This window comes from Rhopalosiphum padi, chromosome 2, assembly GCF_020882245.1.
Source record: "Rhopalosiphum padi isolate XX-2018 chromosome 2, ASM2088224v1, whole genome shotgun sequence".
Taxonomy (NCBI): domain Eukaryota; kingdom Metazoa; phylum Arthropoda; class Insecta; order Hemiptera; family Aphididae; genus Rhopalosiphum; species Rhopalosiphum padi.
In genome coordinates, this window is record NC_083598.1 from 92,219,273 (window position 1) to 92,239,704 (window position 20,432).

The window sequence follows — 20,432 nt, forward strand, 5'->3', positions numbered from 1 at the left end:
ATTTAGATTATATTGTAAAAGAGTATATTTTAAGATTTTTAATTTAATGCTTATTTGTGAAAAAGAAAAAAGGTAAAGTTTTAAATTACCTTTTATAGATATAAATAAATGTGATTCTCGGTAATATTAAATGAAACGTTTTTAGTGAAGATTTGTGATGGTTGTCTTTTGAATCAGTCGAATCTCGATATTATAGTATTACCACTTACTCACACACAACAGCTAACGTAAGTAATTTTGATAAAAAAATTATAATAAAGTATTTTATCTTTATTTATTATTTAAAAATAAACTTTGTTTGTACATTTTGGAATTTCAAAATGTTTGTGGTTTTTAAAGTCATATAACATGTAAATACTTCTATTTTTAACAATGCATAACGCATAAGTGGCATGTTCATTCAACATTTTTTATTCTACATTTCTACTGCATTACGATCATAGCTCTATTTGATACTATAATAATTTATCTAATCACAATTATTATTTCACGAGTATAAAAATAAGTGAATTTTAATATACTAACCTAAACCAGGTTTATTTTTACTTATTAAAATTGCAGATAAACAATATTAAAATGTATAGGTAATAGTGTAATATTGAGTCAAAATCACTTAAAAATTAGGATGTCACTGTTAGAACTTGGAACCACGGATAATTGGAAAAACCTTAAGGTGCGTGAAGTTAGATGAAAAATTGGATCACTAATTTCCACTATAACACAATTATTTAGTGTTCTATCAGTGCTATACATGTTTCAATTTTTATAATTAGTGCTGAATTTTCCTCCAAAATATTACATATTAGTGAAATAATAACGCCTAGGTAATAACAATATATTATATAGGTGATTATGATTAGTCTACTTTAATAAGCAAGATCTATTTTATTTTTACATTCATATCAGTTGTAACTTGTAATTAGCAATGTATGTTGCGTTTGTAAATTATATATTACCTGTATACATATATGAGTACACATATTATGTACAATGTACGTCTCGTGTCTATGTGTTTCTGTAGATAAATTACGTATTATTATTACCATCATTGTTGTTATACCAATGTAAGGTTTCGACGGTTTCGTACGTTCGGGGGTCGTTAGACGGTATGTTATTTCATAGCGAATAATTTCTATGAAGAAACACGCCTGTGAAATATTTAAAAATTTAATCCAGAAATCGGAACATTATACCTACTTATGTCTAAAATAAAAGACAAATGAGCAAACGTGAGCGCGTGTGTGCGTGGAGGTATGGTCAAAATGAAACGAATAGCAAAAAAAAGATTTACCAATCCTCGGATTTATAACTTGTAATAATATTTAGTAGGTATTACATAAATTTCCGCGGTAGCCGTTGTCGATGGTCGATGTAACCGTTGGACTAATAGTTGTTAGTTAAAACAATAGTTAATATAAGTTATATTATAACACAATAAATAATAATAGGTTCTATATAAAAAAAAAAATTCTACCATATATGTAACATATATTAGAAAATCAGATAAACAAAATAAAATACAAACGTATGGGAAGTCTTGTCTTTGTCGTTTATTATTGTAATTGCGATTTAAGGGTGACTCGGTGAATTTAGTGGATACGAATAATTACATTGCGCGAGTACCATGGTTTATTGTAATAATAATAATAATGATCGTAGTCATAAAAAAGGAAAGAATTGTATTAAAATAAAAAATATTTTTATTGGAATATGTAAAAATAAAATAAAATTTTAAAACATTTCGTTATTTATTCTTAAAAAAAATTAGATTTATTAATAATAATTTAAAAAAAGGCATATAATTATATTACCACAATATTAATATTAATAATATTACCACATAATTTACTCAGACATATATGGTATTATACTATAATTTTACCAAATATCCAATAACTGATAATCAATTTTTAATTACAATTTAATTCTATCCCTGATATTAACATTAATAACCAAGTCATGTTCAATAAAATATTTTTACATCTTATTGTTTGTATATTGACTATTTAAAAGTTATTTATTTATTTAAAGTAATAATAGATATAAATTATAAATGTAGGTATAATTGACCAAAAAAAATATAATAGGCAATAAACTAACAACTAATAATAATGACTATTTACTACTGTGGTACTTTTACTCACTGCTATACTTGGTTTTTTGTATAACGCGTTTTAAACAATTTTGGGAATATTACGTCGTTCTTAACATCATCGAGATATTCGATTTTCCGGAGGGAATGAGAAAAATGAACGCGCGTCGATTGATTCAATTATTAACAGGCTCCGGACTTAATGAATTTGCATATATTTCGGTCGATAAATAAAAAGTAGTTTTGATTGGACAGAACTTTGCTTCGTGATGTTTGGATTAAAATTTTTTTTTTTTGTCATATTTATTTTTATTTGTACAATCTGTATAAAATATATTTACAATAAGCACAATAGATGTAGGATATATATGATAGGTCATGATTGGCTTGTTGAAGGAGCTATTCAGATCAAATTTCAAGGAAACCCTCACTCAAACCGTCGTTGTAGTTACATGTACGTTTTGGATAAGATAATAGCAATATCCATGTTGGCAGATGATATTTAACATTTCTGAAAGGATGAACAAATTTAAATTTAAAAATAATTAAGTTAATTTATTACAGTATATTATTTAAACCAGTCCTTTTTATAACATTTCGTATACTAACAACTTACCTTTTAAAATAATTATGCAGGTAGGTCTATTTAAAAAAAATGTTAATGAGTATCAACTTATTATATTTTTCTAGTTTTCACACAATTATAAAATTATTTGAACAAATCAAAATGTTAACACTTTATTGAAAATTAAAATAATAAGTAGAATTTACGACAAAAAACATAAGATTAAATTTTGTCATGGTATTTATATAGGTATTTCCGAGTGGAAATATTTCAATTATTCCATAGAAATATAGTTCTAAAAGTTAACATATGGTCGCTAGTAGTTATTTTTTACAGCTGTTTTATATCACTGTTTGGCGTTTACTATCAATATTCGGCCGTAGCCATTTTCCTCCAAAAATGAGATACCGTTTTCCTCCATTCACTGTCCATTTTCCTCCAATAAATAAAATAATAAAATCGTCACTCATTATCAGAATGTTTTTTTTTTTTTTTTTTATTTGAAAATTTACAATCTGTATTAACAAAACACATTGAGTAAATGAGATAATATGTACAACACAATATAATATAAAGACAGAGTGACAGGATAAGGGAGACCATCCAGTGATAGAACCCTTCAGATTTAAATTAATCTAAATTAAATTTTTTTTTTAATTTTAGATCATAAAAGATCACGACACCAGCGTCTTTTAAGACGTCAAGGGGGGTTGTCGGGTAATGTACGTGATGATAAGTGGGAGATAAGAGGGTTATGGTGTAGATGTAGTTTTTTGTGAAATTTGGTGTAGTATTGTTTAGTTAGATGTTCAACCGTTTGTATTTTTAAGTCCTTGTGAAGTGTATTATTTGTTACGTACCATGGGGCAGATGTTATGAGACGGAGGGATATGGACTGGAATGCTTGGATGGTTTGTAGTTGGGACGGTTTGGCACAACCCCAAATTTGAGAGCCGTAGGTCCATATGGGTCTTAAAAAAGATTTGTATATTGTTAATTTTGAATTTATGGAGAGTTTGGATTTAAGTATTGGGCGAAGCATGTGCAGACGATAATTTAGTAATTTTCGTTTAGATTTAAGATGTGGGCCCCAAGTTAGTCGTTTGTCGATTGTGATTCCTAGATATTTAATCTTCGGTGTAATAGGTGTTGCCGCCATAGAATAGGATATAATAGTGTATAATACTAGCGGTTACGGACGAACAACCGATCGACACACACACACACACACACAAACACTCGCGCGCACCAGCCGTTATTTTTATATTTATTTTTGTTTTAATTATATTTTGTGTCTTGTGAATTATATAATATTATGCAAAACAGGTATCGGCGTGTTATCTGCGGCCGCCGGCTCGCCGGTCCGCGTAGTTTAACACGGCCGCCGCAGTTTTTTTTCTTCTTTCTCCGTCCGTCGTCGTGAGCTAGGCCGTCGTGAACAATATCTTTTTAAATATGCACGAATTGCTATTTTTTTTATAACTATTGCGTGGGCGCTAATCGCCATATATTTGTTACTATATCTATTTTATATACCGGTGTGCGAATTGCCATATTTAAATTATACTATTATCATATATTATATTCATTGTCGCAGTCGTCGTAGCATTTGCGTCTTTTTATACCTTTGTGAATATCTTTGTTGAGTGTGAATTTTTTAGTGTATATAGGTCTAGGTAGCAGCTGGCCAGCAGTGCACCGACAAGTCGTGAGTTATTTTTTATTGTTATTTATGTATTATTATTATATTATTAGGTATTGTTAACATTTACTCTGTTGAGCCAAAAGCGCTATATATTTTTTTTTTTTTTTTTTTTTTTTTTTTTTTTTTTTTTTTTTTTTTTTTTTTTTTTTTCTGTATTCTATATTAATTATACCAGGTTACTGCTCTAATAGCGTTTTGTTTTATATTATAATTATTGTGTTATTGAGCCAGAAGGGCCATAACTTTTTTCATTACCTAGATTTTATTATATCTATATTTTATTCTGTTTGGTCATAAGGGCTACACAGTTTTTGATATTTACTGTTTATACACTTGCAATTATTACCTAATTATTTTATATATTATTATTATATCTGGTTGTGCCGAATCGGCATTTTGGTTAGGCCTATTATTATATACATTTTTTACTTGTTGGGCCAAAAGGGCCGTAATTTGTTTATTTTATTATTATATACATTTTTTACTTGTTGGGCCAAAAGGGCCGTAATTTGTTTATTTTATTATTATATCATATTTTTACCAGATTTGATTTGAGTTACCATTATTTATTATAAAGTTACCTATTCGTCCTAGATTTAAGTATAGGTACACACTAACACATATACTATATACACACTTACACACCACCACACTACATAGCTCACTAGTATTTGCGCGGCGAACCCAACCAATTCTAGTTGAGCTATATACAATTAACACAATTTTACATAGGTCGGTCGGTGTGTTAGTATAATACTTATTAAGCGCGAAGTATTTTGGTGACCGGGCGCACGGCCTATTATTGTCCGTTCCCGGCCCGAACAATAGGAATATCAACACCTTGTAGTTGAAGGGGTGGGGAGTTTTTTTTTCTGAGTGTGAATGGGACATGGAATGATTTTTCGGGGTTTATTTTGACACGCCATGTTGTTGCCCAGATACTTAAATCAAGGTGGTTTTGAAGAGCAGAGGAAGCTATCTCAGGATCTGTGTCGGAAGTAAGAATGGCTGTATCATCTGCATAGGTTGCAATAGTTGTGTTATTTGTTATGGGAAAATCAGATGTATATATATTAAACAAGTCAGGGGAGAGATCACTACCTTGAGGGACTCCAGCAAATATTGGGAAATATAGAGAGGTTGAGAAAAGTTCGGTTTTGAAGATAAGAACGGATTAACAAATAGTAAGGTGCTGGAAGGAATTTTTTTAACTTATAAAGCAGACCATCATGCCACACGCGGTCAAACGCCTGCGCGACATCTAGGAAAACTCCAGGGCAGTATTTTTTGTTTTCAAAAGAGGATGCTATTTTATCAGTGAGACGGTGGATTTGGTGTATTGTTGAATGACTAGTTCTGAAACCAAATTGTGAGTGAGGTATTATATTTTGTGATTTTATTATCGGTCTTATTCTTTTCAAGATAATTTTTTCAAATATTTTTCCCAAAGTAGGAAGAAGACTGATTGGCCTGTAAGAAGATGTTAAATGTTTTGGTTTATGAGGTTTGTGTATGAGAATAACAATGGAAAACTTCCATGTTAAAGGGAAGTAAGAGAGTCTCAACATGGAGTTGTAAATGAATGTAAGTAAAATTATTGTTTTATTTGGTATATGTTTGAGCATTTTGTTTGAAATTAAAACATATCCGGGTGATTTTCCTATTTTTAGTTTGTTAATTATTTGTTTAACTTCATTCGGAGAGGTGTGCTTTGCTGGAAGATTCATAGGTAGTGGACTGTTTAAAAAGTTTTTTATTGTGTTTAATTGTTCAGGATCTGGATTTATATTAGGGTGAGGAGTGAATATTTTTGAGAGATGGTTCCCAAAAAGATTGGCCTTATCAATATCTGAAACCGCTAGTACACTATTCGGATCATTTAAAGGAGGAATTTTTTCTTTAATTTTAAGCAGGTTTTTCGTGGCTTTCCATAGAGAACCGTCTTGGATAGTAAGAGATTGATATTTTTCCTGAAAAAATTCTGATTTGTATTTTTGTATTTTTTTTTTTGACTGAATTAGATAAATTGTTGTATATTCGTTTGTCGGATGGCAGGTTGTAATGTTGCCAACGTGAACGTGCCCTACGCTTTTTTAAAATTAATTCACGAATATAGGGGGGGGAGAATGTTGTTGTTTGTTGAGTTATTAGGTATATTTATAGCACGTGATGAGTTGAAAATAGCGGTCTGTATTGATGTTGTCAACTTTTGGACTGCCTCCTCTATTTGATTATTTGTTTTAAGTGAGATATTTAAATTTGTGAGATTTTCTAAATGTTTGGAGAAGTGGTCCCAGTTGATAGGTCCTTTGGCTAAAGAGGGATGAGGAGGATTTTGAGTAGTTTTACCACTTATTTGCATAAGAATTGGGCTATGGTCGCATGTTGGATCATCTAGATTTGTAATTGTATAATTTATGTGTCTGGGGATTGAAGAAATAAAAAAATCTAATATATCTGGATGTCTGTTTTGATGTGTTGGCCAATATGTAGGGCCAGGTGGGGATAGTACTGAACAATTTACGTTTTGTAAAATATTTTGAAACATACGACCTCTTATGTTTTGAGCTTGGCAACCCCATTGAGGGTGTTTTGCATTAAAATCACCCCCAATAAGAAATGTTCGACCTAGGGAATTCAGAAATCGTTCTGTCTCTTGAGAGGATATTGCCGGTCGTGGAGGGCAGTAAACTGAGGAGATAGTTGTTGGAATATGATTTAGAGTGATTAAAATTGTTGCGGCTTGGATTGTATTTGTCTGAAGGTTTGGGAGAGGTTGGCATTTAATTTTGGTAGAGATTACAATAGCAGATCCGCCGTGAGCAGTTCCATCAGGATGGTCAGATCTGTATATATTATAACCAGGAAAGAAATGTTTAGAATTTGTAGTGCAGTGGGTTTTAGAGATTAAAGCGATGTCTATCTGTTTTTCAATAAATAAGTTTAATAGCTCGGGTTCGTGTCTTTTTAGTCCGTTCGCATTCCAGAGAAATATATTGAGAGAGTTAGTATTTGTTTGTCTATTTATCATCATTTAAAATTTATTTATTTATGACAGTCGTAAGAAGTTGAATTAGGGGATTAATTATTAGTTTTAATTCTGATAAGAAGGAGGAGAATTGAGTTGCTAATACATTTTCTGGAGGGATATTGGTTGTATTTGAGTTTGAGTTTAGGTTTGATTTAAGGTTTTGAGAGTAATTGCGCGAATTATTTTTAGAGAGATTTGGGAACGCTTTAGTGTCATTAATATTAAAATTTGGTAGGTCTGAAGGGTGTTTATCATTACAGACTTCTCCCTTATTTACAGAATTATTTGGGTGTATATTATTTTTTTTTGTACTACTGTTGAATTTTTGTAAATCTTTATGGACCATACATCCACGATAATTGGCAGGGTGATTTCCTCCACAAAGAGCACATGTTGGTGGTTGATCGATGGATTTGGTGCATGATGAAGACGTGTGGAATTCAGCACAGCGGACGCAGCGAGGTGGGTGAGAACAATAGGATTTGGAGTGACCATATTTCTGGCAGTTTTGGCATTGGATTATTTCCCGACGTTTATGCGGTTCTTCGATTCGAATTTTGGTATGAAGAATAGATGTAACATGAAATATATCTTTGTTGATTTCGGCAGGTTCAAGATTAACAAAAAAGAGCGGCAGATTTTTTTTTGTTATTTTGTGACGGACATTAGCAACTTGACGCACAGTGAAGCCAATTTCTTGAATGGCGATTTATTTAAAGTATAACTATAATATAATAATACACCGTACGCGCTGAACTTGACAGGTGGCTAAAAAGAGAATGAATATAATAAAAAAGTACGCACGTCAATAAAAATGCATCAATCAATAAATAAAATAATAATAAAAAATTAATAATAATAAGGGATTGGTGATAACGCAGCCAGACAATATGTAAAATATAAGATATAAAATATAGTAAAATCGCTGCAGTAAATAAAATAAAATTTTTTTATAATTATATGACATCTCAGCAACAAATGAATACCTGTTGGAAGAAAATAAAAATTAGATATACCTCATATGAATAATTATTGAGTCCAAACGTGTTTCTTATCCAAGACCCAATTTCAGAGTTTTTTTCTTTATAGTATTGAACTAAACCAAGATTTTGGATTTTCCGAAACCATGATTGTGTCAGGTGAAACCTACAGCCAACTATTAGTGCATCAGGCCATATTATAGAAATAGCATCATGAATGGCTTGCTCAAAATCAATTGTGATTGATTTTGGATTTATTATCAATTTTAATTCAATAAATTTAAGTATAATATGATTAAATGTATTAACATATGTATCAGTGCATATGGATTTATTTATTAGAAGACAAAACACAACTGGTATATAGTGTCCGTTTTTAAAACCATGTATTGTAAACATTTGGTTAAAATGTTTGGCACTGTATGTAAATGTAGCATCGCAATAAATATTTTCACATTCACATAAAAATGTCAAGTTTTGGTTAACAAGAAAATATTAACACATTTTTAATATCATCATTAACGAGTAAAAATTGTTTTTCATAAGTAGTTTTAATGTCCATATTGTTGATTGCTAAATGTACCTCTTCAATATTTTTCGGTAGGTTCGGCAGCAAAGATTGATGGGCTGCATAAATATTTTTCCTGATTTTATGAATCAGTATCATCAAAATTAGAAGAACAGTCGGCAGAATTTTGTCCTAATTCCTTAAGTATTATTTTTTTTGGTCGTGACTTCGTGAGAATAAATCGTCAATTGCTTTTTGCTTACATGCATTATTCACTATTTGTCGATTTACGTTTTTTGGTGATGGCAAATGATTATGTTCATTTTTGTGTAATTCATTGACTACTATTTTTTCAGTTTTATTTGTGTATATAACTGTTTGACAAGTAGTTAAACAACATCGCCGACGTGATAATTCTGATTTTGATTTATACGCTAAAAAATATTTGTAACTATCACGAATTATCAAAGGTTTTCCTCGAGAACTTTCAATAAACGTCGCTTTTTCAGACATGTGAAAAATTAAAATTTGATAGAAACGCACTATAAACACTATTCGACGTACGGTAAGCTACTAAAAATATAATCTTATTGATACGAGTATTTTGTATATTCGTGTGTCTGTCTAACTCAACTCAATGTTGATAATCAGTGACAATTGATGATACACAATTTAACAATATAAGTATATACGTATATGTCCATATGTTGTATGTACGTATCTTTATTAGGCTTAATCAAAGTTACAATATTAAGTTATCGATTGTTATACACTGCGTGTGTTGTCGGACACTTGGACTAGCGTTTTTACCTAGCCGATGAGAACGCGACTAGAATTTAATCAACAGATACGCGCAAAATGTGATCCTAGCCATGCTCTATTTTTATAATACGGAACGCAACACTACAACACTGACTAAAATATTGGAGGAAAATGAATATAATTTTAGTCAAAAATAATGTGGAGGAAAATGGAAACCAACCTTTTTTTTTTGGAGGAAAATGGACAGTGGAGGAAAATGGTCCCGCCCCAATATTCGGTATTTGTATCGGTATCCACCTTGCTGTGTTTTAAATAGAATATTAAAGCCGTTTGGCGTTTATTATGTAATCGCTTAGATCATATACGATCTAAGTGTAACCTCAAACCTGTACAATAATATCTTTAATCGTGCCAATCGTGGTCCGTTCCTATTTATTTTATATTTATATTTTATGGCAATTGCCTTTTATTTCTTATCTTAAAGTTATAGCACGTGCGTAATCTAGAAGCAATTACTGGTCGTGTATAAATGATACAAGACTAGTAGGTTAGGTATGTTTATTTCTATTACAATATGTATTTTTAATTCTAATTGATTATTACATATTCTAACTGGCGCAATCATTGAATCGTGTACATAATATTTTACATTTGTGTTACCAACTAGACTACTGACAATTATTTAGTATTTAATTCTAGATCACATTTATGCTATAAAAAATAACAATACCTACCTATAGGCTATAAGATAACATACTCGATAAAGTAAAAAGGACTTGTTTTATACATATTTCCTTTGCTTTGAAAATTGTCAGGTGCAATAAATCCATAAGCATTTAGTAATAAGTATTAATTATTAACGCATATTTTATATTGCATACTGAATTATAATTATCGAGCTCGTATCCATTTACAAGTATTTAGTATAATAGACTTTATTATCCTTATTCCTTAGTATTTAAAATAGAATATCTCCGGAAGTTTTCGTTCAAATTTCGATTACAATACGTCAATATTTTCAGAAAAATTACCTGATTCACATTTTTCTTTAAAATACATATGTTCTCATTAGATAAACCAAAGTTTGTATCGCCACAGGATACTCCTTAAATGTTTTGAAAAATCTAAATACTCGAAAATATCGTCTTTAATTACATTTAAAAATTCCAAAAACCAGAATTTGAATATATGCATAATTTAAGCATAAAAATGGGGGTGAGCATACTTAAAAAATCACTCTGTATAGGTATTATCTCACGACTCTCCACTAACTTTTCACATTTATACTGCTATTTTTAAAATTTTAAATTAAATTCTATAAGAAATTCTTATAATGTACGCCTGTTGTAGTTTCTTTCGGACCGTCCAGCCATCCTCAAGGACTACGGGTAAACTCGTTGCCATGTTAACCAAAATATTGATAAATCGGTTAATAAATATTAATTTCGCCTTTATAGTCTATACTTAATTATTGTTGATTTAAAAACATTTTTGAACAAAGATATTTTTTTTACGACTTTTTCAATAATATATTTTATTAACCACTATGGTGCCTTCTAGCTATCTTCTACAACTTTGACAAAGTTGTGTAAAAATTAAAATTAGCTTATAGTCTTGACTCTTGATACATAAAGTGGGATTAATATTTCAACCATTTTTTTACTTCCCTAATGTTTTCTATTTATTAGAAACATAGAAATCCAACAATCCCGAACACATTATACCTCATGTATATAGATACATGAGTATAAAGTGAATCGCTACTGCAAACGTCAAAAATGACATTGTATACGTTTTATTAAATAATATGTACATAATATGTTAAAAATAGTAACGTTTTATAATTAATTTCAAATTTTACACACAGTTAATCGGTAGTTCACAGACTTATCCTGTCACTTTTATATTGCTGTTCTCGAGCCGTTTCAACTAAGTGATAATAGTTTATATAAGTAATATTAGAATGAGTGTATGTTTTGCATGTTGTAAATATGTTTATATTTATTGAATATAACAAGCTCGATCCTGAAACCTAACCTTCTTGTTTTTGAAAATATAAAATAGGCACCTACCTATATAGAATAACTTTATTTTATTAACAATTTGTATGCATTTATAAAACGTTAATTTGGCTGGAAAGAAAATAATCGTTTAAAATAAATAATTTTGTATAATATATTATGCTTTGGTTTATTTTTTAAACAAAAGTTTTTAAAATTAAATTAGATTAGTAAAAATAATTAATAATATTAATAATTTTAGTAAATGTAGGTGATGATGAATGAAACATTGTCAGGGTTGGACTAGCTTTATAGCACGGTCCGGGCAAAATAATGATTTCGAACGGCCTCGATGAAACTTTATAAGTAGACATCTACCTAATCAAATGTTTGTTAACTGAAAGTGTATCTTCACAACTCAAAAAACAATATATTCATTATACATAGGTCATAGGTATATTTGAATATTTTCAGATTTAATGTTGTATCTTAAATAAATCAAGTTTACGCGTGATATAATAATTAGTAAATCAATAACTTATTTATTTTATTTTTATCCAAAAAAATGTAATAATTTATATCTTAATACACTATAGAAAATAATTAAACTTAACTTTTACAAAATATAACATTGGTATTAAAATTGGATTTATTAATCGAGTTTTATATGTTTAATCTTCAAACTACGAGTTATCTAATTCCGTGTCGCCGCATACTATTAGTGACGTCACGTTAAAGTACAATATTTTTTATTTTATTATAAGAATAGAAGATAGACGTATTAAATTAAAAACAAAAAATTCTAAGTGGTCTTATTTAAAATTACAGCGGCACACCGGGGCATGCCTCAGTGCCCCGGTAGCCTAGTCCAACCTTGATCATTGAGTTATTGTGTATATTAATAAAAGTATATATTATAAAAAACATTATCGGACGTTTTGAATTAATTAAATTGTTTTAAATTATAATTTATTTCATAGTATCATACAAAAATACAATTACTATTTTTGAGACGTTTTAGGCTGAATACATTTTTAACTTAATTAAAATAATTTTTGAATTTATTTGATCCACGAAAAAAAAAGAAAAGGAAATGAAAGTTTTTTTTATGTAAAATTAGGATAATCTGGTATTGAGCATCATATTTCCATATTTCGGTCATCTCATTTCAAGGTTTGGTATATAATATTATTATATCATTTTAAAACAATGATGTAAATAATTGAATTTGAAATAATTTTGCTCCTGTTTAAATTGTTTAATATACTTAACAATAACTACTGCAAAATAGTACAAATAAATTTTATAAGTACTAATTAAAGTTGATTTTTAATGAAAATTTCCAACTTTCTAAAAGTAAATAACATAAATTACTATCGATTTTTTAGAGTGAAAACGGTATGTTTTAGATTAAAAACTAAAGAAAAGTTAGCATTTGATAAGGTTAGGTCGTAGTTTTTGTATCTGGTATAACAGTTTGGGCGGTATACTGTAATATTGCTGAAATTATACCTAATTAGTTCTATACATATTAATATAATATGTATATAGATTTATAAAATACTATAACAATGTCCTATATTTTATTTTATAATATTTAAATAATACACTATGTAATAATTTAATTGTTCTTCTGAATTAAAAGAAATACATTTTATTATTTTAAGGGCGTTTTTAATTTGTATTAAGTACATTCTTTTCTCGTGTCAGATGTCCAGCGGTGATAAGATTCTATCGTTATTGAGTGTATCGTTATGCAGGGTGCGCCTACAGCCTCCCTATTATGTATAATATAATATATAGGTATACCTCCTATGTATTTTTATTTAGTGTTTGCTCTTTAGTTTTTATTTAAAATGTAATATATTGTCAGTTATTGATCGTAGGTACTATGTTTATTATGTATTATGTAATAAATCTATTAATAAAATATTTAGAAATATAATGTTAGAACGTAGTTAAGATAGTATATTATATTAATGTATACTTTTGGACATTTTGTATACTATATTCTATTACCTTTTTTATGCTAAGAGAAATATTCAAGAGTGCTGATATAATGTATAAATAGATAATATAGGTACATACATATTAAATGGTACAATGTATTGTAATTTTAGGTGTAGCAATGTTTCATTATACATATTCAATGAATATTATTCATAATATGCAAGTGGATAATTTGGGTCTTATATTACCTTTCGCTCGCTTTTTTCATTTTTATTACTAAAACCTAAAAAGTCTATTTTTTTTTAATTATACCTTACATTTTTTATCATATACTATTCTATGCGGCTATATATATTATTCGTATACAACACAATTTGCAACGTTTTGATGTTTTTACTCGTCAGATTTATATCATTTTTATCTTTCACAAAGTCTAAAAAAGCTAGAATATCGCACGATGATCTATTACATAATGAATATTTTATGCAATAAGATTCAATTTTATACATAATTTTTGTACATATTTTATATTAAATTTGGTGAAACTTATACTTATACATATATATTTTTTATTTATCTATATTATTTATATTATATTAGTATATATATTATATTGTTTTATGATTTATATTTTATATAGATTATAGGCATATTAGTACACTGATTGCTTAACGAATTATATTATTTCTATTTTTCCTCGAAAAAAGTGTAACAAATATCGTTATTAAATGTCTGAAATTTGATTAATGAAGATCATTAGTGTTAATGCTTTTTGACTCACGGTATACGGATTAATGTCTAAATGAAGAGTTACAGCATTTTTTTTTAAACCATACATTTTCCAAAAAGGTCTTACATAAAGTCATAAAAAATAAAAAACAAATCGACGACAAATAGTTCTCACAGTTATATCTAAAAAACAGCATGCCACTAGTTTTTTTGATACGTTTCTTAATGTTTTTTCTATATTTGAGTGATGGGTTCGATTGACCAGCACTTATTTTTAAAGCAAGAAAATTTATAGATGATTAATTGAGCGAGATTTTAAAAATCTAAAATTGTTTTTATTGTGGCATTATCGTAATGTTTGACTATTTTATTTTATAGCTATAAGGATTTTTGTATATCAAGACGTTTGATTGATTATCATCTCATATTCTCAACTCCAATAATAGATTATATTTTTATAATAAGAAATCAATTACTAAAATTAATTTAGATATTAATTGTTAACAGGAGATACAGCTAGATAGTTATGTATATTTTTAATTCAAATATTATAATAAAAAATAGTATGTAGGTAATATATATTTTATATCATGCGTTTTATTAATTGCTTATATAGTTTTGAATTTTTAATCATATTTAAACTTGATGTATGTATTACTTGACAAAAATTCACAAAAATAATTTTTCCAATAAAATATTTAATTGTTTTACTTAGAAATTTGGCTGAAACTTTAAATTGATTCGATATTTATTAACGATAACGAATTATAGCAATGTATTATTTTTTTGGTGTGTTTAAGCGTTTAAGGCTATTAATTTATTTCTTGTGTAACTAGATTATTGTGTGGTAATATTTTTATTCAACAATGTCAGATATTTAACTACTAAGAGTGTTCTTATTTTGAAAGAGTAAAAGTATTATTTCCTCCCTTTTTTTGCATTGGTCGTAAATCATAAGGTGAATAGAGCCCAAACGATATACTTTAAAAATTATTTTAATTTTTTGGCTTTAAGATCTAAGATTACCCTACTACGTTATGTATTAAATTTATTAGGTTAGGTTAGATTAAACGAACATAATCAACACAATAATATATTTTATCCTATTGTACCAATAAATACCATTAATATTTTTTTTAAATATTTTTTAGTAATATAATTTAATTGTAGTTTGAGAGCAATTTACATATATTTATTTATGAATTTATGATACAAGTTTTTCTTTACCTACATCAATTTTATTACTTACGATTTTAGTACAGGTTTGAAATTATAATATTGTATAATATATTAAATAATATGATGTTCTTATTAAATAATGTTTTTTAATATCTTGTCAAAGTCTTTAACTCAATGTTCATTACAGTTTGTTAATTATATTACGTTTTGAAAATTAATAAATACTTGATTAATATGCGTGTACTTAAACACTTAAATACTTATAAAATAAAAAAGGAATTAAAACTTTTATAAATTCGAAATATTACTTACTAAAAATGTATTATAATAAATAATGTTAAGACATATTAATGTTTTTATTAATATTTGCCTAATAATATAAATATACTTAACTTAAATATCAATTAAAGGTATCTTTATATAAATAAATATTGTTTATTAGTTACATACATTTTATTGACAATCGATAATATTCTATTCACTATTATTTGCATCGATTTATATTGATACTCATAGTTTAATATTTTGTGACTATAAATATTATAATTTATATCGAACCAGTTGCGTAGCTAGGATGATTTTCTTAAGGGGAATGTTAATTATAAACAATAAATATTATGTTTAATACATTCAAACTAAAACTTTTATTTTAATTAATTAATACGTATTACATTATGTCGGTGTAGTATAGTCAATTTTTATTGTTAGTGTTTTGAAAATGTAATATTATAATAATGTATATTACTGTGTATTGTAATATATGATACGGCTTAAGGAGGGAGGTGTCACAACCACCAAACACCCCCTTATATACGCCACTGCATCGAACGAATATTGATTCATATTATTTATAATAATTGAATTGAATAAATCATTATATTCTTGAAAATTATAATATAACCATCAAAAAAATTATATCAAATAAACTTAATAAATACTAATTTCCAAATATTGTGACAGTTTTATTAATATAATACAGTGTACTCTTAATTATCCACGAGCGGACTATCCGTTGTCTTCCACGGAATCATCTACATACCTTTTTGAATCCAAAAACAATATATATATCTTTACATTATACATAATTATTGGGTTGTGATGGCCAATTACTCGATAACGACGTAAAATACAACACGCTTGTTTAATAGATATTAATATTTTTTGTTAATTGTTGATACGTTTAATTCGTAATTTTTATTTTACCGATTATCCGAGGAATTCGCTTATCCGTGGATGCCCTGCCATCCTATTCCGCAGATAATCGAGAGTACACTGTATTACTTTGTAAATTATTTCAAGTCAATTTTAACTGTTTATTTTTAGACATCATCTAGGTATTTTTTATTTAATTGTCTCTTTCTAAACACAAGAATAAAAAAAAATATATTATTAATTCATTATTAATAGTATTTACAATAATAACAAAATTTTTTCAGACATCTATTTATATAATATAAATAATATAAGAATATGGAATAAAATAAAATGAAATCGGTCGTATAATAATTTATAAGATAAAAATTATTAAGTTTCAAGTAACACATGTCAAAAAAATTTCCGTAGACATCAGAATTGTATATTTTGTTAATAATAAGTTATTACCACCTACCAATAATAAATTAAAATTTTTCATTTTCGGGTGGTGCCAGCTGAATATTCTATTTTAAATGCATACATACATATTTGTAAATATTTTTTTTTCACGTGATGAAAAAATAGATCGTTAGAAAAAATGTCGCTAACAAATTATATTAATAATAGTCAATACTAAAAATTATAATCATTCTATTTTCATATTTACGATACTCCAATACATTTTAAAGGTTGTCTTTGTAGTATGTATTGATATAATATTATGTGATATCGTTTATAGTTGAGTATTTAACATATTATAATAACGAATTAACCTAACCTAACCTAATGTATATAGTACCTACTTATATATTTTATAATGTTGTATCATTTTAATTCATAATAGAAATCAATATTAATATCTTCATTCTTCATTACCTATATTCTATTTTTGTTGTTTTTATATTATGCCATTTTGGTAATCATTTAATTTCGTAGTAATTACTAATTTCTAATTATGGTGACTATTGTTATTTATGCATAGATATTTATATCGTGGAAGGGGGGTGGGTTAAAATAAAAATTAATATTTATTGCCTTATTGGTCTTTATGTAAACGATTTTAAGGAGTGATGTGGAATTGGACCACAATATAATGGCTGAAACTCTACCATGCAATCATTGTTCTTATTTTACGTACGTATAATATAGAATGGATTTACCAAATTAGTATAGTATATTTCCGTTGTAATTAATGGTTGCGACCCCTGGCAGAAAATATAGGCTTACATATTATTATTATAATTTATGTTAATTGGGTTAGTACTTTTTGGAGAGCTACACGGTGGTGAGGGTGTGGTAACTACGGGTAAGTATGAAGGGATTTGCTTATGTTTCTAATGGTTGATAGAGACTGATGACTACCTGACCCTACTTTATGAGTTAAAGACCTATATTGTTCAACAATGCATAGAGTGTAAGAGTGGAATAGTCAGTAAATTTCTTGAAATATTAATAGCAGTGAGACCATCATAGGTTTAGTTTTAAATCTTTTACTTATTGGCTGTTGATAATGTTGTACGTACATATTCCGTAATATATAAATGTAAACGCTTTCCTAAGTGAGTTTGCACACTGTTTCGACGTATCGCGATTAGGGAAACGTATATTTTTTCGCGTTTGTAACCGGATAGAAATTTATCGATGGCGGACGGAGGTCGTATTACTTGTGCATGATCATAATGTTAATAAATCCTTACAGTTCAGTCGCAATCCATTTTTATTTTGGACTGGGAAAAGGGTTTCAGTTGAATATTCCTGCATGGTTATACCAGGCTGATAAAACCAATCGTATTATCTTATCATTTTTGTAGAACTTATATGATTACCATATATTAATTTATTATTATTTATTATATCAAAACTAGGCACAATTAAACATATCAATAGTAAATGAGATTCGATATCAACCGTTTTTAAGGAATCAATATACACAATTTTTAGGCGCGTGTGTCGTGTTGTGTAAATGTGTACGTAGTGGTATTAGTGTGTAGCAGTAGCACAGAATAGATTAATTCGAAATGAAAATTTATAAAAGAAATATACGGCTCTTAAGTTACGAAAAAAATAAGTTCGGCCATATTGGAAAGGGCTTATCAGAGTTCTTCAATGAATCTATAATTTAATAAAAAAATATTTGATTAACCATAAAAACCACAAGTTTAAAGGGGTGGTTAGTTCGATAGGGAGTTGCTTTTAAGGACTAAAAACTGTTAAATTTTTTAATTTTAATTTATAAAATACAACATATTATCACTGAATAGATTCAATATTGAGGACTAAAATTTGGGTGGCCAGAGTTTCTATACTGATTTAAACTATTTTGTATATGTATATGTGCATTGTACATATAATATAATGAAAAATAAACCACGCACTACATAAATATTAATTATTATATTGTTTTTTTTTTAATCTGTTGTCCACTGTATTAATTATTTATCTAATACAATTTCTGAAAACATATTTGGATACGATCACGGAGATTAGTTGAAAGCGATTTCTTTACATTTTTAAATTAATTTTAGACTCTGAGTAGAGCGGAATGTATTGATTTTACATTGGCGTGTATTTTTTTGTAGATGAGATAAGATCGATAAAATCCTTCAATTTTCAAAAATGGAGGTGGTTTTGTCTATCAAATTAGATGATCTTGTTTGTACTTTGGATATATCAATTTTAAAAATGTCCATTGCTTATTTTTGTAATCGGGATAAACAAAAAAAAAATTAAGAAAAAACGGAAAATTTTACGTAAATCTAATTTTTGACCAAATCAGTTTTGTCGATTTTGTGATTTTTAATGATAGTTGAATTAAATGTACCAACATTGAAGCTATCAGAATATCACTTTTCTATTAAGGGTTGGGAGTGGAATTTAGTGTAGTGATGCAGTAAATAGTAAAAAAAAACCGTTATTTTTTATTAATAATTGTATTGTAATAGTATAGACCAGGGGTGTTCAAACTTTTTTTAGGTTATATTTCACCTTTAAGGATCGACTTCCATAGACATTTTTTTTATTATTGAATAACTATAAATTATAATTATTAAGAAATAAACTTGCATAAAGTGTATATAAACATACAATAAGTGTCAAGTATTATAAACTAATTACTAATTACTAAAAATAATGTAATAATAAATAATAATTTCTAAAATCTTCGTGTTAATTAATTTTCGTGCGCGTTGCCCTAAAAATAAATTCTAACATGATCGACTCTGAAATTGTCCGCGATTGACCGTTTGGCTGCTTTTGGTATAGACTATAGAATATAAATGGTATCGAATTATATTTATAAATCTTATAATTAGTTTAATGGTGATTTGTACTCGTGCCGTACAGTTTTGTTTTATTTCGCTTTACTGAATCGTATAATGAACGATTTGTTGTCGATGCCTAGGGTATGATTTTTACAAATTGTAGTCTTATATACACAATCTGAAAAAAACTAATTTGTTAAAAGCGTCATTTATAATAATTTACTGGCGCACTTGGCGCAGTGTAGCTAGTTTATACGTATTAATTCCATGCACAAGAAACAATATCCAATGACAATATATGACTCGAATTTTGAATGCTAGTATGTTTAACGCATTAATATAGTATATAAAATGTTAAATGAAAACTGTCTTAAGATTATATTAAAAAACCATTTTGATATTCGAAATATCGAGATAATGTTGTTCTAATAAATCGCGGGAGATATGTTGGTATTATTTAATTAAAAAATACGAAAAAATATGATCTAATAATGATAAAGTTACCTTAATTTCCGTCTAGGGAACACCGCGGAAATT

The 20,432-nt window shown here is 27.8% G+C and overlaps 1 protein-coding gene across 1 annotated transcript in view; it reads left to right on the forward strand.

The window, feature by feature from the left end:
* Window positions 1-211: 211 nt before the first annotated feature.
* The window catches only part of LOC132921992 (uncharacterized), a 302,827-nt gene continuing 282,606 nt past the window's right edge, over window positions 212-20,432 (forward strand). Inside the window, exon 1 of the mRNA XM_060985267.1 lies at window positions 212-227. The gene's annotated coding sequence lies outside the window, so the exon portion shown is untranslated. The remainder of the gene's footprint in view (window positions 228-20,432) is intronic.